This window comes from Passer domesticus, chromosome 2 (assembly GCF_036417665.1).
Source record: "Passer domesticus isolate bPasDom1 chromosome 2, bPasDom1.hap1, whole genome shotgun sequence".
Taxonomy (NCBI): domain Eukaryota; kingdom Metazoa; phylum Chordata; class Aves; order Passeriformes; family Passeridae; genus Passer; species Passer domesticus.
The window spans coordinates 108460345-108484425 of record NC_087475.1 but is presented as its reverse complement, the minus strand read 5'-3'; the positions used below and the strand labels follow the sequence as shown (position 1 = coordinate 108484425).

General features: G+C 38.9%; 1 long non-coding RNA gene across 1 annotated transcript in view; it reads right to left on the bottom strand.

Annotated features, from left to right (window-relative positions):
* Positions 1-7814, bottom strand: part of LOC135295593 (uncharacterized) — a 40235-nt gene extending 32421 nt beyond the window's left edge. Inside the window, exon 1 of the long non-coding RNA XR_010357715.1 lies at positions 7502-7814. This is a non-coding gene — a long non-coding RNA (uncharacterized LOC135295593). The remainder of the gene's footprint in view (positions 1-7501) is intronic.
* Between the last annotated feature and the right edge of the window lie 16267 nt (positions 7815-24081).

Sequence of the window (24081 nt, the reverse complement as noted above, 5' to 3'; positions counted from 1 at the left end):
GTGCCACATGAGGGATTACCTTCTGTTCTGTAGTTCTTTCTGTTTAGAATTCTTTTGTGAAGTTGTGTTTAATCTGCAGCCTCCTGCTTTATTTTGGAATAAGACCTATTGAGCATTAGGTTACATAAAACACTAATTTTACATCTTGATACTGGATTTCCACTTCATTCTGTCTACGTGTCCAGCCAAGAAACTCATATAATTGTCCCAGTTTCTAAATTATAAAGCATTTAATTTAATTTAAATAAATTAATTATATATTAAGAACTTAGAGAAAAGGCCAGAGATGCATTCACATCAAGTAGCCTAACACCAACTTGATGTTGCTGTTAGGTGCAGTACAGGCTTGTGTTCCAGTGTGGGGTCACAGTTGAAATCTTGCTATAGCAGTCACTTGCTTTCTACAGATGTCTGCATTTCTCCCCCTACAGTGGAAACACGACTCTACTGCTCTAACCAGTTGCTAGGAGGGCAAGGAATAGACCATGCTGAACTGAAGAAAATTATGCCAGTCCACTAAAACCCAGCAGCAGCAGCACACGCTAATCCTATTATCAACATCTTGACAAAAATCAAATGAACAAGAGTGCAATTACTTTAATTGCTTCCTTTTGCACATAAGAAATGTCAAAAGCTATCAGACCAAATCTATTTACAAAACATTTACTCCGTTTGTAAGATTTTGTGTTTGCATAAAACATCAGAGGATAGAGCGATCACAGTCCTCGATAGGAGGCCTGATATGGCCTTTCAACCAGAATAACTTTCTACTTATTAATATAGTTCTGTGGGACAGCATTTTTAACACTTTGCCTAAGCTGGGATTTAGGAAGGCCATACTATTTCCTGGATTATCATGGTGCATTCAACCTGCTTTCCCCACCACTCCTCACTGACTCACCCCAGCCTTGGGTAGGTCCTCCTGGAGGAGCTGAATTATTCGCCCCAGCCTGGCAGCCAGCCTGACACAGTGCTTACAGTGCTTTCTTGCTTTGTTTCTAGAACCTAGCAGAAGTACAATGATTGCTTATAAAGAGAAAGAAAAATATTGAAAGCTAATAACTTAGTAGCTCACTTGGAAGGACAGAGGGCTTGAAATAACACTGGGAAAAAAACAAGACTGTCTATTAAACATTTAAGTTCCTCTAGTCCAAATGACTATACTCATTCTACTCACGTCACATGTGATCTGTTTTTTTTTAACAGAGCATTGCATAGTGTGAACATGCAAACTGGGAATCATCCAAGTGCCCTTCTCAATGCATCCAGTTCTGTGATGGCATTAAATTTAGAACCTCAAGTATGTGCTTAGGGTATCTAAATAAATTAATAACTTAAAAATATTAAAATCACAATGGATGACAACTATTAAAAAAACATCTACTGTTGGTTAACTATTTAACATGCAGAAAAGGAACCTGCAGACAAAAACACGACATACTGTCACCTTGGAACACACCATCCAAATTCAACTCGCTGCCTCTAATACACAAATAAGGGCCTACTGAAGTACTATAAAGATGTACTCTTTTTGGGAAATTGACCTACTCACCAAATACCACCACCATATATAAATTTCTGCTAGTGATTATTTATGCCTTATAGTGATTATTATGTACCTATATGATATGCATATGTCATTATGTCCATTTTCATTTACTAAGACTATTCTTTACAGCTTGCTGCAATTTTGAATTACAGTGCCAGAGGAAGAGCAGAATATTTTCACATGCAAAAAACACAAGAAACAAGACCTGTTGTTTCTTTTCTTTTGTGACACCAAGAACAGTTATCAGGTCTGTTTCACACTTTAACTGGACAAGAGGAAGCAGTCCCACAATCCATGAGCAATCATCAATGCCAGTCAAAAAAAAAATTTTGCATCAGAAAAATCTACTTGCTGCCCAGCTCCTCTAATCACACACTGAACCTACTGAAGCATCAAACCTTCTTTGGGCCTCTTCTTCCACTACATCCAATGAATGTTCCCCCCCTTAAGACATCTCCACATCAAAGCAAAGTTGACCAGCAAGGTCTGACAGTATCTCAAAAAAAAACCAAAAGAAAACTCACCAACCCTAACCAAACTCAAAAACTGTTTTAACTTCAAGAATTTCTATTATTATTGACTTTAAAAGATTAAAAAAAAAAAAAAGCTGTGTACTTCATGCTGTTAATACGTTCTCTGGGACAGCAGCACAACTCAGGCTGGTTCAACCCTCAGTGATCTGCTTATCACCTGCTACAAAATCCCTTAACCAAATGTGTTGACAACTATCAGATACGATGCTGGGTGTCAGTGCCAAATGGATGTTCCTACAGCAACTCCCATGTCCAACTGTCTCAAACCCAAATATCAACATTTTTGCTACACAGTTATTCTATCACTACGGCACTAGGCGTTAAAAATTGAAAAGTTTTAGAGACATTTTCATTTGAGATTGATAGAGAGGCTCTAAAACCATGATCAAATATTAAGACCCAAGGAAAAAATCAGTATAGAGACATAAAGTCACTTGGAGACAAGATAACTCTGCTCCAATTCCAAAGAAAACTTCATAGTAGACTGTTCCCTGTACAGCAGATCCTAGAGCATCTATCAGCACTCACAAGTCCACATTACACACTAGCAAATAAAAATTAAACTACGTGCCTATTTTTCAGTGAGCATGCATTTTCAAAGACTATCATTATACCTGTTACCTTGGTATAATTGAACAAAGTAAGATTTAGAAAATAGATTGATCTCTTGATATTTATAAAGATCATTTAAGGATCTGAAATTGGATCACCAATTCTGCAGCCTATAGCACATAAATGACTTTTTTCTTTGCACTCATTACAGGTGGGGAACATATCTTCAAAGTTAAAATACCTAATAATACAAGTTTTACTGTAGTTTTAACAGCATTATTGTAGTAGACATGAAGATGAGTAGTGCATATAGAATTACAGAGAAATTGGCAAAGGAAAAGTCATCAATAAGGTTGAAGAAGAGAGATGAAGCTTGTTTTGAATGTGTTGATAGATATGAATAATTTTGGGATTGGCTGAATAAAAATGACATTGTTTACTCATTTCTTCACAGCCTAGCCAGACACATGCAGACCTAAATAGAGCTGAAGATACCATGGTTTTACTCTTGAGAACAACTACTTAGCAGTAACCTGCAAAACTGAAAAATAAATGCAATTTAGTGGAATCAGGAAGTGTTAAGACATTTTAAAAATAGGGAACTCTTACAGAGTATTCTCCCAAGAAAATTTTTCTACATGGTAACTTCTAACTGCATGAAGTAGACTTGATTCCATGAACATCCTTTTACTTATCCTAGATATTAATTTCTTCATTTACTTTGACATTTTGGTCGGTATGAAATATCAATATGTGCTATCAGAATTAAGGTGTGGAACATATTCAGACCTAGCCAACCATTACAAACAAAGCTAAAAAAATTAGTACTTGGAAATTACCTTATTACTAATTTATCTTTATGATTAAAATTATAGTCAAAGAGCTGTGGTTGCTCTAAATTAGGACAAGCAAAGAGACAACCACAAGTGAAAATCCACAAGATCACCATGAAGTTACTGCAATTTATTTCAATTTAAGAAACAAAATATTAATATATTAATATGCTACTTAGAATCAATGCTCAGTGTCTTTATAGCTATACAGAAAATATTTTCCTCCCAAGAAATCCAGACTGATGGTACTAAACTATCTGTTTCTTAGTTTTTATGTATGAAATCACTTGAAAATACCTAAGACTATCAGAATATTAATTGAAAGAATGCAGATAAGCTACCAAAGTTATTTTTCATTAAGTCATCTTTAACCAAAATGTTTCTTACACAGCATATCCTTTTCTGACAGTTCAAAGCAACTATTTTAAGCTCTTGCACATGTATACAATATTCAGGGTAGAAAACTATTTTCATCAGCCTCATGCAATTCCATGGATACTTAAAGCTTATGAAGCGTGAAGGTTGATGTATATATCCTTTTGGTCCTTTATATGGGACACTCATATGACTTCCAGTAACTAACCTTTGTAACTACTCCTCATACTTCAGCTTATCTGATTTAAATACAGAATTTCAAGTGTACTATTTTTCCTTTTCCCAAAACATCCTCCTGGCATTTCTTCCTGTAGCACAGAAGTACCTGAACATCCTCTAAAAGCTAATTTGTGGTGTGTTTGAAGATTTGACAGCCTTTAAAAAAGGATAAATGCTTCCAAGTCATGAACACAAATCAACATGTAGATTTTTTTTATACCTGCCTTAAATCACTTTCTCAAAATAGGTGTTTGTAACATATTACTTAAGAAGGAGCTATGCAATTCCAAAGGGAAACAATAACTGGAGATGTTAAAAGTTGTGTTTAAGAGCAAGGAAGAGGAAAGGATTTCATCTCAGGATTGCTGGCCCTCATACTGCAGTTCATCTACACTCACAGGCATAAAATTATGGGTTGATTTCAAACAGTAGAAAGTTGATGAGCCACCCTGTGTTGTAAGTGGCCTCTGTGTGGCTACTTAAGATAGTCCTTTATGGTGACTACAGGTTTTCTATTCTCAACACAGGATAAAGCTCAGTTCAAACCCTGCAGATCAGTGCCTGTTATACAACACATGATTAAGCAGTACATTCAGCCTGAAGAAGCCGTATGCTCACAAAAGCTCCCTGCAGATCTCAAAGCAGCTGAACTTTTGCTGGTGTCTTAAGAAAAATCATACAACTGAAAAAACACAGTGGATCTGATTTCAGGCTTGAGGCTTCATGAGTTAAAATATATTGTTCTCCCAAGCCTCCTGCTTTTAGACTTGTAACTCAGCTTCTGAACAGTATTTAGGAAAAATAAAAGCAGACACAAGATGGGCTTTCTCAGAATGTGTAATAAAGGACCTCATAAAGTTTCTAGTGGAAAAATGAGATAGTGTACTCTTCCAAGAGTTTCAGTCCACAGAAAATAGAATGGGACTGGAGGTTCCCTGAAGGCCTTCATTCAAAATCGTGCTTCGAAAAAATAAAAGCTTTCCTATAAGGGGCGTAAGACAACAAACAAGGACACAGATACACATTCCTCTACAGTAAGTTCCCAGGAAATTGTCACAACTATTCTCTACATGAATTTAAATTCCTAAAAAATATGTTCCATAATCAGCATCTTAAACCAATGCATCCTGCGCTCCTAAAACATTCACACAGTTAAGATTTTGCATTAAACCTTTGCAATACATATACAAAATGTTTAAACTATTTTCTTTTCAGAATTTCAAAATATCTGGCATATATGTAACTGTTGTTATACAGGCTAAATACTAAAAGCTATCTCATGGGAGTTACTGGTGACCATTCTGGCAGCCTCTTGGCAACACGTGCATGGAGCAGTTTGCCTAGATACACCACCAAGCACAGAGTGTAGCCGGAATGAGGGGGTCAAGCATAAAGCCAAAATGCAAACCAAGCACAAGCGTCAAGCAGCAAAACAAGCTTGCACAAAACCAAGCTGCAAACACAGCTATAGAGCTGTGCCCTGATTAGCCACAGCACACACAGGTCACTGACACCATGTGGCAAGTTTACTCCTAGCTCACCAGCTTCTTTGTATTCTGGGTTTGTGTGCCTCACCGGTGTACCAGTAACAGGAGATGGAATGAAAGTACTCACTGACTACATGTTTAATTTTCCTGTTTTCTATGGTGTTCATTAGCTGTCCAATAGAAAGGCACATTCTGCTTCTGGTTGCTGTGAAAACCTCCCTACATATATCTGCCAGCACTTAGCAACATGGATTAGGTAACAGAAAAACAAAGTAAGAATTCTTTAAAGTCTATTAAAAGGACAACACTTCCCTGTGTCTTTTATGACAAGCAGATCTTTCCTGCAGGTCTCCTTCCAAGAAAAGGAATCTTGGTAAGCCTTCCTTTATTCACATGAGGATGACAACTGTATTTTAAATTAGTGCAACACAGTTGAACTCTGGTGAGAAGAGGTTAAAGATAAACATATTTTCATGTGTGCCTCATGATGATACGGAAGACTATTCATTCCATCAAGGTAAACAAGACATGAGCAGCAGGCCAAAGAAAGGGGACAACCTGGGGAGGCTTTGCCACCTTGGCTGCAAAGAAATCCTCCAGCCCAGGAAGACCAAATAGTCAAACATCCACTTTGTTCCAAAAGACATGATATTTTAATTTTCACTCTGTTTTTTTCCCACCAGGCATCCATCAGACACAGCCCCACAGCATATGAATCCAGCCACTCACTATACCAGGTAAATTAAGCAACTGCTGAGCCACAGGCAAGTGACAACACAGACACATCTCTCTGCAAAGGAGATGTAGCTTCTGTCCATCTCTCCCCTGCAGTCATTCTCCTTTGACCTTCAGCTCCAACTTTCATCTGATTTGGAGCTGCTACTCCTGTTGCAATTGTCAGAACCACTTGCTTAACGCAGTCACCCTCAGGAGTCTGAAGAGGCAGAGCAGCTACTTGCCCACAGGAGATTGTTGCTCTCCCAAATAAATAATTTTTCAGATAATTAAAGACTTGAGGTCACCTACTTTTTTTTTATTTTGTTGTTGTTTTTAGATTAATCAGGAATACTGAATACATGCATTTGAAAACATATGCAGCATACTTGGAAAGGAAGCACAGGAGCTTACTTACATTTGGAGAATTTGATGACAGCATCACAGAAGCACAGGAGCAAGGCAACCCACCAGCACAGATGAACTGGGAGTGAGAGGTAGCCCCAGCAGATGCAACACCATCACCAAGAAGGCCTTGTCCCAGGAAGCTTGAGCTGAGCAGGATGGATCTCAAAAACAATCTAGTGATGACCAGGCAGAGGAAGCAAGGTCTGAGACCAACCCCAGGAGACAAACCAAGAGATCAGAAGAAGACCTGGGCACAGGCATGGCTTCCTTCACGTCCAGCAGAGCCAGTCCCTGGCAGCTCGGAAGATGGACATGCCACTGGCCAAGGCTGGGCCAATTAGAAATGGTGATAACGCCTCTGTGACAACAGGTTTGAGAAGAAAGAAAACAAAAAGCTGTTCCACAGCTGTAATTACAACAGGAGAAGAGTGAAGTGAGAATATGTGAGAGGAACAACTCTGTAGACACCAAGGTCAGTGGAGAAGGAGGGGCAGGAGATGATCCAGACACCAGACCTGGGATTCCCATGCAGTTTATGGTGAAGACAAAGGAGAAGCAGCAGTGCCCCTGCAGCTTATGGAGATCCATGGGGGATGCAGAGATCCATCCACAGCCCATGGAGGAACTCCCACTGGAGTGTGTGGATGCCTGAGAGGAGGCTGTGACCCCTTGGGAGACTCATGGAGAGAGGGGCCCTGCTCCCATGCTGGAGCAGCCTGTCCTTGAAGGACTGCACCCCATGGAATAGTGACATATACAGCAGCACTCTGGGGAGGACTGCTGCTCATGGGATGTAATCACACTGATGAAGTTCACAGAGAACTATCTTACCTTGGAGAGTCCCCAGGATGGAGCAGGGGAAAGACTCCTTTCCTAGGCAGCAGCAGAAACATGTGATGGACTGACCATAACTCCCATTTCTCCCTGTGCTGTCGTTGGGAGGAGATAGAGTTGGGAAGCAGGGAGGGTTGGGGGAAAGGTGTTTTTAAGGGTCTTACTTTACTTTTCACTATCCCACTCTTATTTTGATAGTAATAAATTCAGTTCATATCTCTAAACTGAGCCTGTTTTGCCCATGACAGTATTTGGTGAATGAACTCTCCAGGTCCTTATCTCAACCCATGAGCCCTTTGTTAAATTTTCACTCCCCTGTCCAGCTGCAGAGTGGAGTGAGAGAGAGCAGCTTTGTTGGGTGCCTTGCACCTGGCCTGGGTCAGCCCATTGCACACCTATTAGTGCACCTGGGACTGTGGCACAATTCTTAAAGTATTTACAGACAAATAAGGGACTAAGCACAGCATTGGGCTCTAGGGAAAGAGGGAGGCCCCACTCCTCAGATAGACTAAGTCTCAGTAACTCATCTATTGCAATATAATGTAAGGACCAAAAGATGCATCCCTTCTCCTTTTATGACTCCAGCTTTGTAGACAGTGACCCCCCTTTGTTTCCATTTGTATTAATCTTGGCTTTCCCTCTTTCTCTCCCACATATTATATTGAGAACAAAATCTTGCTAAAAATTCCAATACAAAACCATGAAAATAAAAAAAAATCCTTCAACATGTTAACCAAAAATTCATTTTCACATTTGACTTTTATTTTACAAAATAAGCACAGATTTCAGGCTAGGAAAGATTGTTCAAGAAATTATTTCACCTAAGCCACCTGGGACTGGTCAAGACAATCAGTCTTCAAAGCTTTTCTCATCCTTGCTGAATTTTCAAGCCATTATTTTGAAACTGTTATTCCTGTGGGAAAAGCCAAGGTATTTGTGTGCACCTGACACTTTGCCAGGTGTGGAAGGGGGCCATCAGGCTCTAGGGACTTCCTTTTTAAGGTTTTCATGTTTTTCCCAGAAATCTTGGAGCTGTCTTTCCAAGTATAGGCATGGGTTTCCCCCTCATGTTGTGTGCTGCTTCTCCCTACTCGGTCTGATTGTCACCAGCTGCCAGAGGAGCAAGGACGTCCCACAGTTTTTAAGATCCAGTGAGGAGCAGCAGCAAGGTCAAGCTGGGCTTTAATCAAACCCCACTGGCCGCATGGAGGGAGCAGGAAGGGGGTACAGCAGGGCTGTTACTGAGTCTGTTGCTGTAGCCTCACATTCACCATGTGTGCCTGACCCAGACAGGATAAGGCAGGCAGTCCCAAAAATGAGTATGCTACCCCTCTTCTCTGAGTTTCTGTCCTTGTCATCAAAAGCCCCATTGCTTCCAAAGTGGGAGGTAGACGGGCATGCTTCACAGTAAAATGGCAAATAAACAAAAAGTCTGACTAAGAAACACAGCTTTAAGGACTCTCCTGTTTGATTGTAGGCTAGCCTTCCACCTGTGGTCTTTACTGACCTTTCCATTTAGTCAGAGTCCTGCAGGTGGTGATTAAGTGTTTACCAGGAGCTTTATCAGAATGCTACACATGTAGACAGTGGTGGCTTCATGCATACAAAGTGCACCAACACCACCAGAAGCTCGTGAAGTGTTTTTGTATGAGCAACTGCTTTGCATGGCATATTGGTGCTCGGCTGCAATTTTACTGCTTCCCTTTATATTAAACACACAATATGGTAAAACCTCACCCCACACTTCCAACTGAAAAGAAATGCTTTTCACACCTCATCTGTGGACTGTATTTTCTTGGTCCCACACTTGCCCCTCTCCCATTCCTTTTGTCTCTTTAAAATGTGTGTAGCTCTCCATGGCTGTGGAGCTAGGGTGACAAAACACTACCTACTACAAAAAGGCTGAATTTTATGCAAGTTTTCTGAAAGCTTTCAGGTCACAAGCTATGACTGGTTTTTAAGCAGTTAGTCTACCCACTGTGATATGAGCTATCAGATGCTGACAGTAGGACAGTTTGCAGAACTAATTATGTATGATAGCACCTGTAAGGAGTGCTGTAAGGAGATTTTTAAGAGCAAGGAAGTTTGAAGCATTTCTTGCTAACTCCTTTTGACAGCTGGTGTCTGTAGTGTGCTGTTTTGATAATGCATGGATTTCAGAATCTCGTTAATTCAATCAAGGTAGGAAATTATCTCTGTTCAAAGGTTACATTTTGTTAGGTAGGTACAGTTTATCTAGTTATGTGCCATAATTACACAGATTTACATAAGGATTAATTTGAAAACAATTTTTGAAGCTACGCCTTATTTCTTCCTGCATCTAAATTACTGTTTTCTTACAATGAACACTCCTTGAGATTTTGAGTTTATCTAGGCTTTCAGTCCTCAACCATGTTGTCAAGCAAAGCAGATTATCCAAGCAAAATCAAATCCTTATTATCTTAGCAAAGTTAAACCTATAAGGGGTCTGCAAGCAGAGTTCTTTGAAAACAAAGCAGCCAGCTGAATCAAGTTAAGTGGTGCAGGCCATGTGCTGTAGGGAAACGATGCCATCCTGAGGGACCTTGAGTGGCCTGAGAGCTGGGCCCGTGAAAACGTCAGTGGGTTCAACAAGGTGCAAGGTCCTGCACCTGGGTCAGGCCAAGAACAGGCATGAGTGCAGGCTGGCTCTGTGCATGTGTGTGAGGCTGATGAAAAGCTCAGTGCCACCCTGCAGTGTGCGCTGGCAGCTCAGAATGCCTACCATATCCTGGGCTGTGCCAAAAGCAGTGTGGCCAGCAGGGCAAGGGAGGAGGTTCTGCACCTCTGCCCTGCTCTGGTGACACCCCACCACCAGCTTCGTGGTCCCCAGCACAAGAAAGACATGGATCTATTGGAACAAGTCCAGAGGAGGGCCATGAAGATGATGAGGGGACTGGAACACCTCTCCTGTGAGGAAAGGCTGTTACATCTGGAGAAGAAAAGTCTCTAAGGAGATATTGTAGCACCTTCCAGTCCCTAAAGAGGCCTGCAGGAGAGATGGAAAGGGACTTTTTACAAGGGCAAGTAGTGATAAGAGAGAATGGCTTTATAAACTGAAGGAGGGTAGGTACAGATTACGCTTGAGTTTAGATATTAGGAAGAAATTATTTTGTGAGTGTGGGAAGACACCAGAACAGACTGCCCAGAGAGGTTATGGACCCCTCACAGCTGAAGGTGTTTCAGGTCAGGCTGGATGGGGCTCTGAAATCCCTGACTTAGCAAGTCGGCATCCCTGCCCATGGCAGGGGTGTTGTAGCTGGATGATCTGTGAGGTCCCTTCCAACCCAGACCATTCTATGATTCTCTGGTTCTGTGAAATACAAAATGAGTCATTTCTTCAGAGCAGTTTGAACGCGCCATGGAAGGGCAGATGGTTCAAGCAAGTTTCAATACCCTGTAGTCTAAAACTTTCATCTAAACCCACAAATTGTTAATTCGATAAGTAGTTTGTCTTGTTCCTATTAATTGATACATGTATATTATTTGACACACGTTCATCTGCAGTAGATTAGTAAACAGACAAAACTGAGCTGAGCATCCTCCTTCCTTTGCGTTAGAAATTGGTACATTAGAATAAGCAAAAAATAATATAATATACCAATCATATTGCAGAACTGAGTAGCCCTGAGATGTAGAGAAATGTGTGACATCTATGTCAATTTAAAAAATGCAGCAGTGATGTAATATCACTAACAAATTTGCAATTCATATAGTTTTGCTTGAACAAGGGCAGGAGTAAACCCATTTTTTCACCAGTGAAAGCACAATATACAGCTGGCAGATTAGACAGGCTTTATGAACATTTTCAAACAGATCTATCAGGTCTACCAGTAGACCCTTCAGAGAAGTCCAAGATGCTGATTTTAATCACTTTCATTTATGCTGGTCTGTCAGCACTTCAGCCAAGGTCACTCACTCAGTACCTCACTGTTAGTTGTTAAGTGTTTGTCTGTTAAGTATTTGACATCTGGGTTTATAGAAGATTTTATGTTAGAATATTTTCCACTACAGTTGACTGCAATACATTTATTATAACCATATTGTTTGTGTAATTAGCATAGTGTTTTCAGTTGATCTTGACCAGACTAAAATATCTAAAAGCAGGTTAAAGTCTTAAGAATTTTAAAATTTAACAATTTAGTGAGGTGAAAGCATGCAATTGTTGAATAAGTAGACTTTTCTGTAAGAAAAGCCGTAGCTGCAGGTTTTCAGGATAGACCCCTTAACTTCCTTTAAGTCATTTCATGTATTAATTTTGATTTATGTATCTGCAAGAGAGCTGTTAAACAATTTTGCACGATGCCGTAAAAAAAATTATCAATGCTCATCTTATACTCAGTAAACTGAGGTATTACAAATGGAAATTACTGCTACATATAGAATTGTTAAAGATCGGCTTGCATGCAGCTTCTTACTGACAAACAACTTTGAAATATCAGCAGCTTGAGTTTGTTCACCTTCTTCCATAGTTATCATAGTTATTTCTTTCCTATGAGAAAAGGAAGTCACAAGAATCCACAGCAAGATAATTTCCTTTTCTGTCCTAGCCTCTTTTTTGTGGCTCTTACTATCTCAAAAGAATAGAAACTCACCTATTTTTATGAATTGCACACCCACATAATCTTGCCTATGCAGAGGATATGCATGTTCAAAAGCCATCTCACTAAAACTGTGCATTGATGTGCCTGGCCATTCCTGGCCCAAAGGGTCCAGCAATCCTTTCTCTGCAAGTGAGAGTCAAGATCCTTAATGAAGAAAATAGACATACTGCTGTTATAAAGCTGACCAGAGGAATGAGAGATAGAACTTGGCAGCAAAAGCTGAATTGGCTTGGGAAGGAGAGTGAGGCTCTCACTCCCAATTTGAGATATATTTTATTTCATTGGGACTGTGGCAACTTGCTCTCTCCTCATTCCTTGTAATTGGCAGCAATGTTCAAAACGAGCCACTTTTTTTTCTTATTTTTCTTCCCCAGCTAGATTAGTTTGCTGATCCCAGTGCACAGCATCTTCAACCAATCCAACCTCATGTATATAAGGAAAAAAGCACAGATGCCTTCACCTTCTAAAGCCTAATCCATGACTAAAGCACATTAAACTGGCCAAATGAAGGAGAAATATAAACTAGGAAATGCTCTTGAGTACATAGCATCCTCACAGCCCATTCCAGCTCCCCTTTCTCTGGAGCACCAGAGGGCTGACAAGGAGGGGTGGTTTGCAGGCATCACTGTTAGAAAGAACACTCTCCTGCAGCAGCAAAGGGGAAGGCTGCCTACCACTGCTCACAATAGAATGTCTTTCTACTTCTCCCAAATCCAGTTTTACCTAGGAATTTACCAGCTTTGGATACGTTTACCCACAAGGAAAAACTGATCCAACTTTTTTTTCCATCACAGACCAGCTGTAACTGAATCATAGCTCAAAAGCTACAGAAAAAGTAACTGAAGAACAAGTGCTTTTGTAGGTTGAATTAAGTGGTGCTCTACAATTACTCCAGTCTTCAAAGTAAGTGAGCTTTGATTTGAATTTCTTTGCATCAAGAGAAGCTTTCTATAATACTAATAACTGAGATCTTTAAAGTTACTCAATACGGCTTCTCACTTTGTCATTTAAATGCATTAAGAATGAGTTTTGCTTCCCATCACTATTTTTTGGTGCCAGATTTCTGTTCCTGTTCCTACAGAGCAAGGTGGCAGTCAAACCCCTTTCTATAATCACACAGGAAAAACGGGATTCAGGGCTGCCCATAGCATTTTTTCTTCAGCGTGACAGAATATAGGCAGTCCAGGTAGTACTAAGCAAACACATATGACAGCACTATCAATCCTCTTTTCTACCCTTTAAAAAATATTGTTAAAGTTCTAAATCTGTTAGGTATAGATGTGACTATTATCATAAGTAATATACCACAAGTATAGCACTGTGAAAAGAAATATCTGCATAATTATATAATATAAAATGATTTATATTTTATAGACACAGCACTGTGTAAAAAATTATTACAGATTTTGGTTGTCTCAGTGTATTGCATAGGAAGGCAGTAAGAAGAAGCTGATAGCAGTGGTAATCTTTCGCAGTTGAATCTTGAAGTACTTATTCTTTAAAGGAAGTCCTCGGGTCCAGTGCCTGTAAAATGAAAAATTAACTTGGTTAATATTTTATTAGACAAGAGCAATATTATTTAAAAAAATTTAAAAGGCCTTTAATACTTTGGGTTCCCTTTTTGGTAAATACTATTTGATTGCCTACCAAGAACTGAGCTACTCATAATCTGAATATTTTAGAGAATTTAGATTGTTTAAGTCCAGCATCATATCTCAGAAAGCTCAAAAGTGTGGGTGCCTGAATATCTTCCATTTCTTTTGTGAAAATAGTAAATCTTATGTAAATAGTGCTAGTGGTACCAAATATTTTCCCCCTAAGCTCTGTTCCGGTTGACACCAGGACTGAGAGGAATCTTATTTAAATCCTAATCTCTTTTCCAAGAGCCAGGGTAATGCAGAGACAGCAAGCATTGAAGAGCCAGGCAGTGCATTCACCAGCTAGCAAAGGGGCACAACGTGTGTAATGCTTACAGAGAGAAAAGCAAGAAAGAAGTTCCTATTCAGGGCTTGGTGATGAGGTACATCCTTTAACCTATACATCTGAATGAGCATTTCTTGTGCACAATAAAATAAATATCTTGTCTGCCTTCCCCTATCAGCTTAGTCTCTCTTTCCAGGTTTCAAATTCAAGGTGCTTTCTTCCCTTGTCAAAGCTTAATTACATCCCCTCAGTTGTTTATTATCATTGGTGAGGAGTGATCAGAAAGAGTAGCAGATATGAATAAGAAATGCCTGGGATACACGCTAAGCTGTCGAGTCTGTTAAATTTTAGGAAAAAAACAAGTTTCAAATTAACCCACTTAGGGTTAACACTGGCAGTTTGCACCTTCTTTGTCCACTCCCAGCTCTATATTCTTTTAAATAGGGCATCTACTGAAATAGCTCAAGACTAAAGTTCCCATTGAAACCATGAGGGACTGAGAGAAGATGGATACTGCACGTATTTCAGAACATTATCTGACAAGATGATTGCAATTTGTTCAATCTTCAGACACATCTTTTCCTGACAAACTAGAGAACAAATGCAGAAAAACAGATTACCATTACTTGTTTCCCAGCCTTGAACAACAAGCAGATGAGCTGATCTATTGAAAATCTATTAAAAACACACACTATGTTACTTTATTATCCTTTCCAAGTCACAACCACAGTTTCAAGCAGCTGATTTCTAACGTCTAAACAAACACAAAACTGCAGAAAATGTGCAAAACCATAGACCTCGATAACACACTCCTTCCCTTATACAAAGGAAAGATTTTTTGTCTTGCCACCATGTCCATGATGAAAGAGGATTTGATTTGAACCAGGAGAAATCATCTTCAGTGCAAATAATGTAAGCACAGTCAAGCAGATGTCTTCTTTGTATGTATTACAGGAATGGTGAAGACATCATCCTAATAAGTGTTCAAGAAAATTACTTGATTTTTCACTTCAGAATGATACTCACAGAAACTTTTCCTGAGACCAGCTGTATTAAAACCATGCATCAGAACAATGTGAACATAGGGGCATTTGATTCTTCACATTCACCAGAAATCCTCAATTATCTATTCAAATATTATTTTCTCTAAATAATTTCATCTTCAATGCAACAAACTGTAAATCTTTTTTCTAGCATATACTAATTCTGGGAACATAACTTAAAGTGAATATTGATTACATTTCCTGATTAACAAGGTGTGGAAAGGCTATGGATAATGACAATATGACAACATCACTTGTAGTAGTATTTTCATGGTTTAGAAAGGAAGATTGCTTGAGTGGATGAAGAAAAGAGATCCAGCTACATTATTTAAATTTATCAAATAAAACATCTCATTCACTACTGTTTTTCCTAAAACAAATAATGTTTCTGCTCTTAATATATCTCAACCTTAAGGATTTCAAATTTTGTTTTTATGTAGTAGTCTAGAACTTGCATAAATGAGGAATGGTCAAAATAAATTGATGTCTAAGAATGTATCAATCACTGCAAGATTTAATGTGTTCTGAAGGCTGACCAAAACCCCAAAAAACAGTGAACAAGTCAACCAATTAACTAAGAAACAATCAAAACATTTGTTTGAATGTACTTATTGCTGTTATACCAATTTTTCATTATGAGTTAGTAAAAGTATTATCAGTTTCATAAAATTAACATAATTTGTTCACCTTTTGTTGAATTCTTCAAAGGTAGATTTGCTTCTCTTGTTCATTATCTGCTGTTTAAATGGCTACTTTGATATGGTGATGCTTTTATGTTTATAAGCAATTCTTACTCACTACAAAGGCAGTAAATGTTTTAAAGTACCATAGAAATAAATATGTCAGAGAAAAATGTAGAATCACAGAAATGTGAGCACTTCAAGGAACACAAATAATGGTCTGTGTTACTGAGCCCTCATCTCTTTCCTAAAGGCTCCTAGCACCCTTCCAATTTTTAATTCATTACCTCCTAAGTACTGCTGGTTGAATCTAATTCTGCTTTTCACTTTCATTCCTCAATCCTACCACGGCACATCAAGTAGAAAAATTACTTCCTATGTGTCTTTTCTCTCTTGCATTGACTTGACAGCTCAATATGCAGGGTTAGCCTTAAGGTAATGTTATAATACAGGGGGGTTTCTCCTGTCACCACCACCCTGCTCAGCTCCAAACCCATTTAACACACCCCACCTGCACCCTCATTACTGCATTCTTTCCCTTCTGTGTCCTGTGTTTGGCAATTCCAGAAGAAATTTTTGTTCTTATAACAGTTCAGCCTTTTGCAACACAACATGCTCACAACCAAAATCACTCACAGCTCAGAAAGGTCCTGGAGTGTAAACACAAAAGCTGCAGATGGGGCCACAGCAGCCACCTCCTTTTCTCTCTGGGTTGAAACTTAACTTTTGCTCACTCAAGTTTATAGATGGACATTGGATTCAAAAACCTGTATTTCTGATATTACTATTTGAAACAATTTTCAACCTCCTCTCAAATGAATTTAAATCTGTGTCCACCTTTTTCCTCCATTTCAGTTAGATTACCCAGTTCCCCTCTCTATTTTGAGGTGCAATTGTTCCTTGGGTCTCAATTCCACATAATGATTTTTCAAATGTGCAAATTTTTTTCTATGCTTCATTACAGTTATGTGTAAAGATATTTGCACTAAGGTAAAATGAAAGTTCATTATTAAATTCCAAGTGTCTTGGAATTGTTGTTTAAGTTTTATCTCTCAAACTCTAAGTCAACATATAAAAGAAGGTGAGGTTTATTTCATTATTTTTATTATTGTTACAGAAATTATAAAACCATAGTTCCACTATTAAACTAATAATAATTTGAACTAATGGTGGTTAATCACCATAGCACTAACTTCCAACAACAAAATGGTTGTATGGCAAACAAAACTGAGTGCACTGTCTTATTCTATCTACCTATGAGCCTTTATAAACATAATTTTCTTTAAGCAGTATGCAAGAACTGTGTCAGATTTGCCATCCTTAGAGCCTGGTCTGTGCTGCAGAATAAACCCTGGACAAAACTTTGCAATGTTAATGGAAACTCTCAGGGTGAGGGTATAACTTGGTTAATTCAGAGTTCCTGCCATATAATCTTTAATTGTAACATTCAGTATCACAAACTTCAAAGTCTATAGTTCTGCTACAGAGTCATGTTTTGATTGACAAGGGGTCAATCAGTGCTGCCTACTTTTTGAGCTGCAGTTCCCCTTCAGAAACCTGTGAACTTACATTCACAGTAAGCACCTCTCCAAACTGGCACTCCCAGCTTCTGGAGCCTTCCAAGGCTGAGCTACAATTCCTATGAAACATCCTATGTCTTATGTCTGCATTGGCTTCATGAAACTTTTGTTCCCACCTGTGTTTTCATCACCAATATTGACGAGCCACCTAGTGAACACAGGATGTCTCACTCTCAGTTCTCCTGCTAATGAAGATGAGAGTACATTCAGCTGGCTGGAGTAAGGGAGGGTCTGTCGTGGCAGACATTTATATATGACATTCTCCTATGGCAAGTGTAATATCCAGCATTTAAGTTTAAGCTTTCAGTTTGATTTCAGGGTACATCAAGTACAGGACAGAACCACAAAAAGAGTGACTGAGTGCTATCCATGTTGTTTTGAAATGGAAATATAATCGCAGTTGAAAGTGTCAAGCAATATTTGGCTATAGCCACAGACACCTCAGCCACAACTAAGCAGGTCTTGCCAGGGTCCTTGAAAATAGGCCACATTGGCTCTGACAATCTGAAAGGGAAATCCAGATTAATATAAACCTTTTTATTACTCTGTTCACAGTCAGTATAAATTCACATTTTTTCAGCTTTTATATTTATAGCACATAGGACTTTAACCACAAGAAGCAACTTCCATTTCTGCAAAGGTCTCTGAACTGTGATGATTCTCATATGTGAGCAAGAGTTCCTAACTTTGATAGCTTTTGTATCCTAAAATACCTTTAATATACTGGTCCATCCATTCAAATATAAGTTATCAGTCTGACATTATAAAGAAATAAAAGGATAGAGAGCTGAGCACTTGGCCTAGAAATTCAGTTTGAATGCCATTTTAATGTTTTTGATGGTATTCACAGGTGCCCTTCTTTTTCACCTAAAGATATGAAGGATTCTGAGCCCTAAAACACATGTTATGACAATGGCATGGAAAGATGTCTCTCAAAACCAGCAACACATTGTACATTTAAAATCCCCAGCTAAGGTGAGATAATGAGGGATGGTCAAGGGCTTTGTTTTCCAATGCCCAATTCTGCTGTAAGTTTTGAGAGCACCAGCCAGAGGTCCTGGGTCTTTTCGGTTACACAACACAACACAGTTTTCACCGGCTCTGTGACAGAAGAGTTTCACTCATAGGTATGCGTTGAGGTGTTTCTGGTGGGCCCCCATGGAATGAACTAGCATCTTTTAATTAATTAGAGGTCTACTTTTACTGCAGTACAATTGGCACACATACTACCTTCTCATGGATTTGTAGCAGCCTGCCCACCACTTTTCCCATGTTTTTGGGTACCAGATTTTGATACATTTCTGACAATCAGAATGAGTATAGATAACAGGACACAACACCATCTGTTCAGAACTGGTATTTTATCTGCAAAACCAGTTTATGTTGTGCATCTGATTCTTGTCATCTGTTATCTCAAAGCTTCTAATATTTCACTTCAGAGTCAGCTATGAACACAATTATGAGATGCAGATTTGGGACTGAAGAAGCAGATCAGCAGTTACTGACTGGCTGCAATTCTACATTCAAGAAAAGACAAGTTACTTCCACCCAACTCAGCCAGGATCTCTCTGAACCTTTTGTGTGTTAGGAGTATTGTCACTCCTATAAAACCTGATAGAAAAATAGAATGTTTTCCTGCACTGCTCTGTTTCATTGCCCCAAAACAGGAGTTCAGAAAATCATTAATTTTGCTCTTCATTAGAAATGACTTGTCAAATATTTAACTACCAACAGATATACTCCCTAACCCTTATTAAATAGGTTAAATAATTTAAGGGTCAATGGCACATATTTATTTTGCACTTCTCCCTTTCCTTCTGATTTTTAAAGATTTTGGGTTTACAAGGACTCTAAACCCAGAACTGTGACTCAGTTTTGGTTTGAAGCCTTTGGGGAGGGTAAACTCCGTAAAGATTAACCAATATGAGCAACGTATTGGTGCAAGAAAGAACAGTAACCAGTCTGAGTATATTAATTACTCAGGTAGGATAATAAAATGCTTAACCCACCTACAGAGTATCTCACCTGGCAAATATCTGTGTCTTAGAGTAAGTTTGGAGAAATATATTTTATAGCAAGAATAAATTGTTACATTTGGATAATCATGCTTAAAACAGAGTGTATCTGCTTGTCATGACAAAATGGACACCTTCAAGCAGAACTTGAAGAGATCCATACTTCCATAAACTGGGATGATTAATCACAAGTTCTTGTTATTTAGACTGTTGACAGTGATTCACGCTCCTTTTATTCTTACAGCACCAATCTTAGCTGGGTGGGAGAAGTGCTGCTGTTCTACAGGCCAGCTTTCAGGGAATTGATAAAAGCAAGCAAACTGAGCTCCTTGACAATGAGGATTTTTCCTTTTTAGTTGGGTTCCCACTACAGTCCTTAGACTGTCCCACAGACTGTGGGGTATGAACATGCCTCCTTGCCTCTCCCTAGATTTAGACAACATTTGCATTGCAACAATTAGTTTCACTGTGATCATGCCTGGCTGGCATTGCCAAGGCACTAGGAAAATGAATTTCATACATCTCTGGTTTAGGCCATAATGTCAAGACGGAAGAGACAGATACTTACAGCTTCATCTCTACTGCAGCAGCAGACTGCTGAGTTGGCATTTACCGATCAAAGGAAACTGCCTGAAGAATTTCCTCTGTCCAAAGCTAAAAGGAATACAATACTTTCATGGTAAATTTGTCTGAGCGCGTTCAGTTACTACTCTTTGGGCATGAAATAAGAAGCTGTTTCTAGAGATCATTTTCCCAAACAAAGTAGCCTGTGGGAAGAGCCAGATGCTCAAAGGTAGTTAAGTAACACATCTTTATCATAGCTGTCACAATATTCCCAAACAGAATATATTTTCGTAGCTCCCTCCACGCTGAACTAGCTTCTGTAGCTATCACATACTGGTCAAGCACGTGCAGTCCCTCTCCTACGGTGTGAATATAAAAGGCATACAAATATGCAAAAGTAGCATTTGTTGCCTGTGCAATATATTATGCAGTGGGTCAATAAGAGACCCCCTCAAGTACTGAAGCTGCAGCTGTTGCAGGGATTAGGAAATCTTAAGCAAAGAGTCAACTTCTGGACTCAGTGACAGTTCTTCTATTACTGTATTCCAAAGGCTTTTGAAAGGCTTGGGGCTAGTATGAGTCATACCAATGGATTTTATACCAAAGAAACAAAGAAAGTTTACTTTTATATTAAGCGTTTGTAAAAGATAACAACTGAGGACTTTCTGCTATTCCAGCACCAGGTTTCTGCTGGGCACTCCTAGCAGTTCCTCTGAAAATCCCATCAGTGGAAAACACAAGGCTCAGCAAGGATTTGGAGAAACAAGCACCTGTCACTCTGTCTCACTGTCCTGACTCAGTGAGGACAGTGCTCTTCCAGTATTTCCACATAAAATGTATACTCACTCAAGTTCATAGCCTTTGAACCTCAGGGTAAGGCCAAATGCTTGAGTCACTTAAAACATGGTGGAGAAAGGAGATAAACAGCCACCCCCTGCCAGCTGGAGCCTTACTTAATTCACTTTCACTTCATTTCAGCACGCTACATTTTCAGGTAAGCCACATAGAGCACAGGTGACATTAACCATGCCTTAATTTGTTTTTCTTCTTTTAGGTGCCTTTGACCTGGCCCCTAAAGTCCTTTTGGTCCCCCAGTTAAATACTTCAAGAACTCATCAATGGTTATGAGCACCCACCCTCCAGCCCTCTGTTTTACCAAGAGTCCTTGTGTGATTGTTGTCTCTAGTACATCTATACCTGTCAAGCAGAAAAATGGCTGCTCACAGCAAATAAACCCAAGAATAAAACCAGAATGATTGGCTCAGCTGTTGCTGCTGCCTAATGCCATAGCAACCTGACACACATTTTAAAGCTTTCATGGAGGCTGAAAGAGGAGCTCTCAAGCTTCGAACAGAGCAAAGCTAACTTCATTTAGGTTCATTTAAACAATTTCCTTATATGTGATCCCTTGAAAAGTCTGAACTTATGTTCTTGCTTGAGCTTTTTCAAGAGATTCAGGACCAACCTGCATTTGCATGGCAACACAGACGCAGAGAAGTTAGTTTTATCCTTAATTGCCCTGTTTTCAACCTTTACTAAGTTTTTCTCATGTATTTTTCCTTTCATCTTCCTCTCTTTAGCTGGGAGATAGATGAAACACAAAGAGTAATAAAATAGGGATGTAGTCCAAAACCCAAGACTTTAGTTGACCAGTAGCAAATACAAGGCCTCTTGGGATCCAGCTCAGTTCCAGCTTTCCTCAGTCTGTATCGATACACTGCCTAATCCTTCTTATCTGCCTCAGTTGTGCTGGCAGCAAAATGCTTATAAATATTTTGCTGGGTTGCAACTGGTATACATATGACACATATCTTACTAAATCTTGTTCATTGTCTTTGGGAAAATGGGAAAAATTAAAATCCTTGTCATAATTAGAAAGTTCAGAACTACTATTTAAAGTCTCCTGATCACAAAAACAGACCAAACCCTTACATTCCTAGTGTTTTGACCTCAAACTTAGAAAAACATTTCTAGATTTAAAAAACCTGTCATATTGATGACACCAAAACTTAGCCCGTCTGTGTATAGGCAGAAAGCAAGTTGTATTGCATCAGGGGAATTTAATCCACCCCAGCTGGGCCAAGCTTATTCAAATTGTTTCAGTTGACATACATTTGCCTCCTTTATCTTATACTATCCCTCCAGAAATTGTGTTTTGTCTTAAAAAATAATACAATACTGTTAAAACAAATCCCGAGAGTATAATTTCTAAAATGTGACTCCTGAAGGCAGATGACCTTTTGGTTAGGGAAAAAGAAATTATTAGTCCAACCAAATGTTAATAACATTTGGGTTACACTAAGTAAAACGTTTAGTCCTGCAAGCACTAGAATTCCGCAGCTGAAACATCATATTTAAATTTTGTAGTGAAATACACAGTTTCTGTTTCAGTATTTCCACGACCTTTCCTCCAAACTGTAGCAATTCCCCAGATTGCAGGTTCTTGACCTAGACTAGCTTTTTCTATTATTTCTGTTCTATGCTTGCCACAATTAATCTATTATAACTTTGATATTTACTCCTCCCTCCACTTTCCCACATGATTCATTACCACCCTTGAGCTCAACCTTACAGATTTGCCAGTGTAGATATGACCAAAAGGAGTGGGCCCAATGCTTCCCACGCCACACTTGTTGCCTGTGAAGAGCAAAAAAAATGTGTACACAAGTGGTAAATCTCCATAATCTACTGCTGAATATGTTACTGGCAGCAGATCTTTTCAAAGCCAACTCTGTTTAAGCTGACCTCAGCATCTAGACTGGAAAAAATCTTTGTGTTCTTTAGCATGGATGTATTAGCTGTGTTTTTTCAGGGAATTATTTCCCTATTATTAGGTGTAAATTACTGTGTTCTTTCACGTAGCAGACAGAAGCTGAGAAATTAACCTTTACTATTAACGTTTACTTCATTCTCTGTGTATACTCCTCCAGGCCTTGTAGATATTTGAATACTGTTTTTTTTTTTCAAAGTATCCTCTTTAAAGGACTTTTCTTTCTATTTATGTTATATTGTTCTTCTGGATGGTAAATATTTATTGTTCTTCTGGATGGTAAATATTTCTCCATTATGGCCCTCATATTTTATGTGGAAAAAAGGCCTAAAATATAAGGGTAATAATCTGTAAGTCTCTAGTTGGTTGCAATTATTGTACCTTCTTTCTTTATTATTAACTCAACATAAATTTGTCCTGACTGTCAGTATGGATGGCAGAGAGTGAAGAGAGCAATCCTGGCTAACAGGACTCCCAAGGGAGGTTTACAGGTTTTTTCGGACCTAACCTGCATTTTCTCAACTACATAAGCACAAAAATTACTTCATCCAGCACTGATTAGCAATAGTATTCATAATCACTTTCATTACTCTTACTTGTTCTTTGTTAAAGAGGAAACTGTCATTTCAATTTCTGTTGCAAAATCAGTCTCTAACTAGAAAGGACTATATCTGAGCAAAAAAAAAATCTTGCTTAAAGCTGGCTGCCCTCCATCTTCACTCTAGCATTTTCTAATTAGCAGTTTACAAAAATGCAGTTGTGGAAGTAGGGTACTAATTTTTCCTCTTTTCACAATTTTTCCTAATTGCCATGAAACCTACACAAGTGATACTATAGTTTCCAGTCATACTAAGTTTTCTCTCTCAACACTTGAGAACCTTTCTCCAGTACATTTTGGAGCTTTTCCTACAGAAGAAAGCAATTCTTTTTGCATGTCTCTTTGTGATTAAAGTTAAACCTGTCCAAGTCAGAATTCATAATGACTTAAATTTTTAATTAAGACATTGCACACAGGAGAGAGAGCTTTCCTTGGAAACTTGCTTCAGTTTGTTACTAGCCCCACAGGGTGCCTGAGATCTAATGAAGTGAAGGAGGTCCTAATTATATAGCCCAGTGACAAAACACCACTGCCTTCATGGCAAAGCAGAGGGATGAAAAGGTCATCATAACCTTTTCATCCCTCTGCCTTGCCCTGAATGGACCTCTCCTGTATGAGTCTTAGATAACATACAAAAAGGAGAGTTGAAGTCTGTATTGCTTCCAACAGGGATGGAACTGGAGGAAAAGCAACAATCTTAAATGACCTTTTGTTGAGGAGAAAGGTTATCAAACCAAAAGGCGAGAGGTTATTTACTTTTAGGCTTGAAGAAAAACATATGT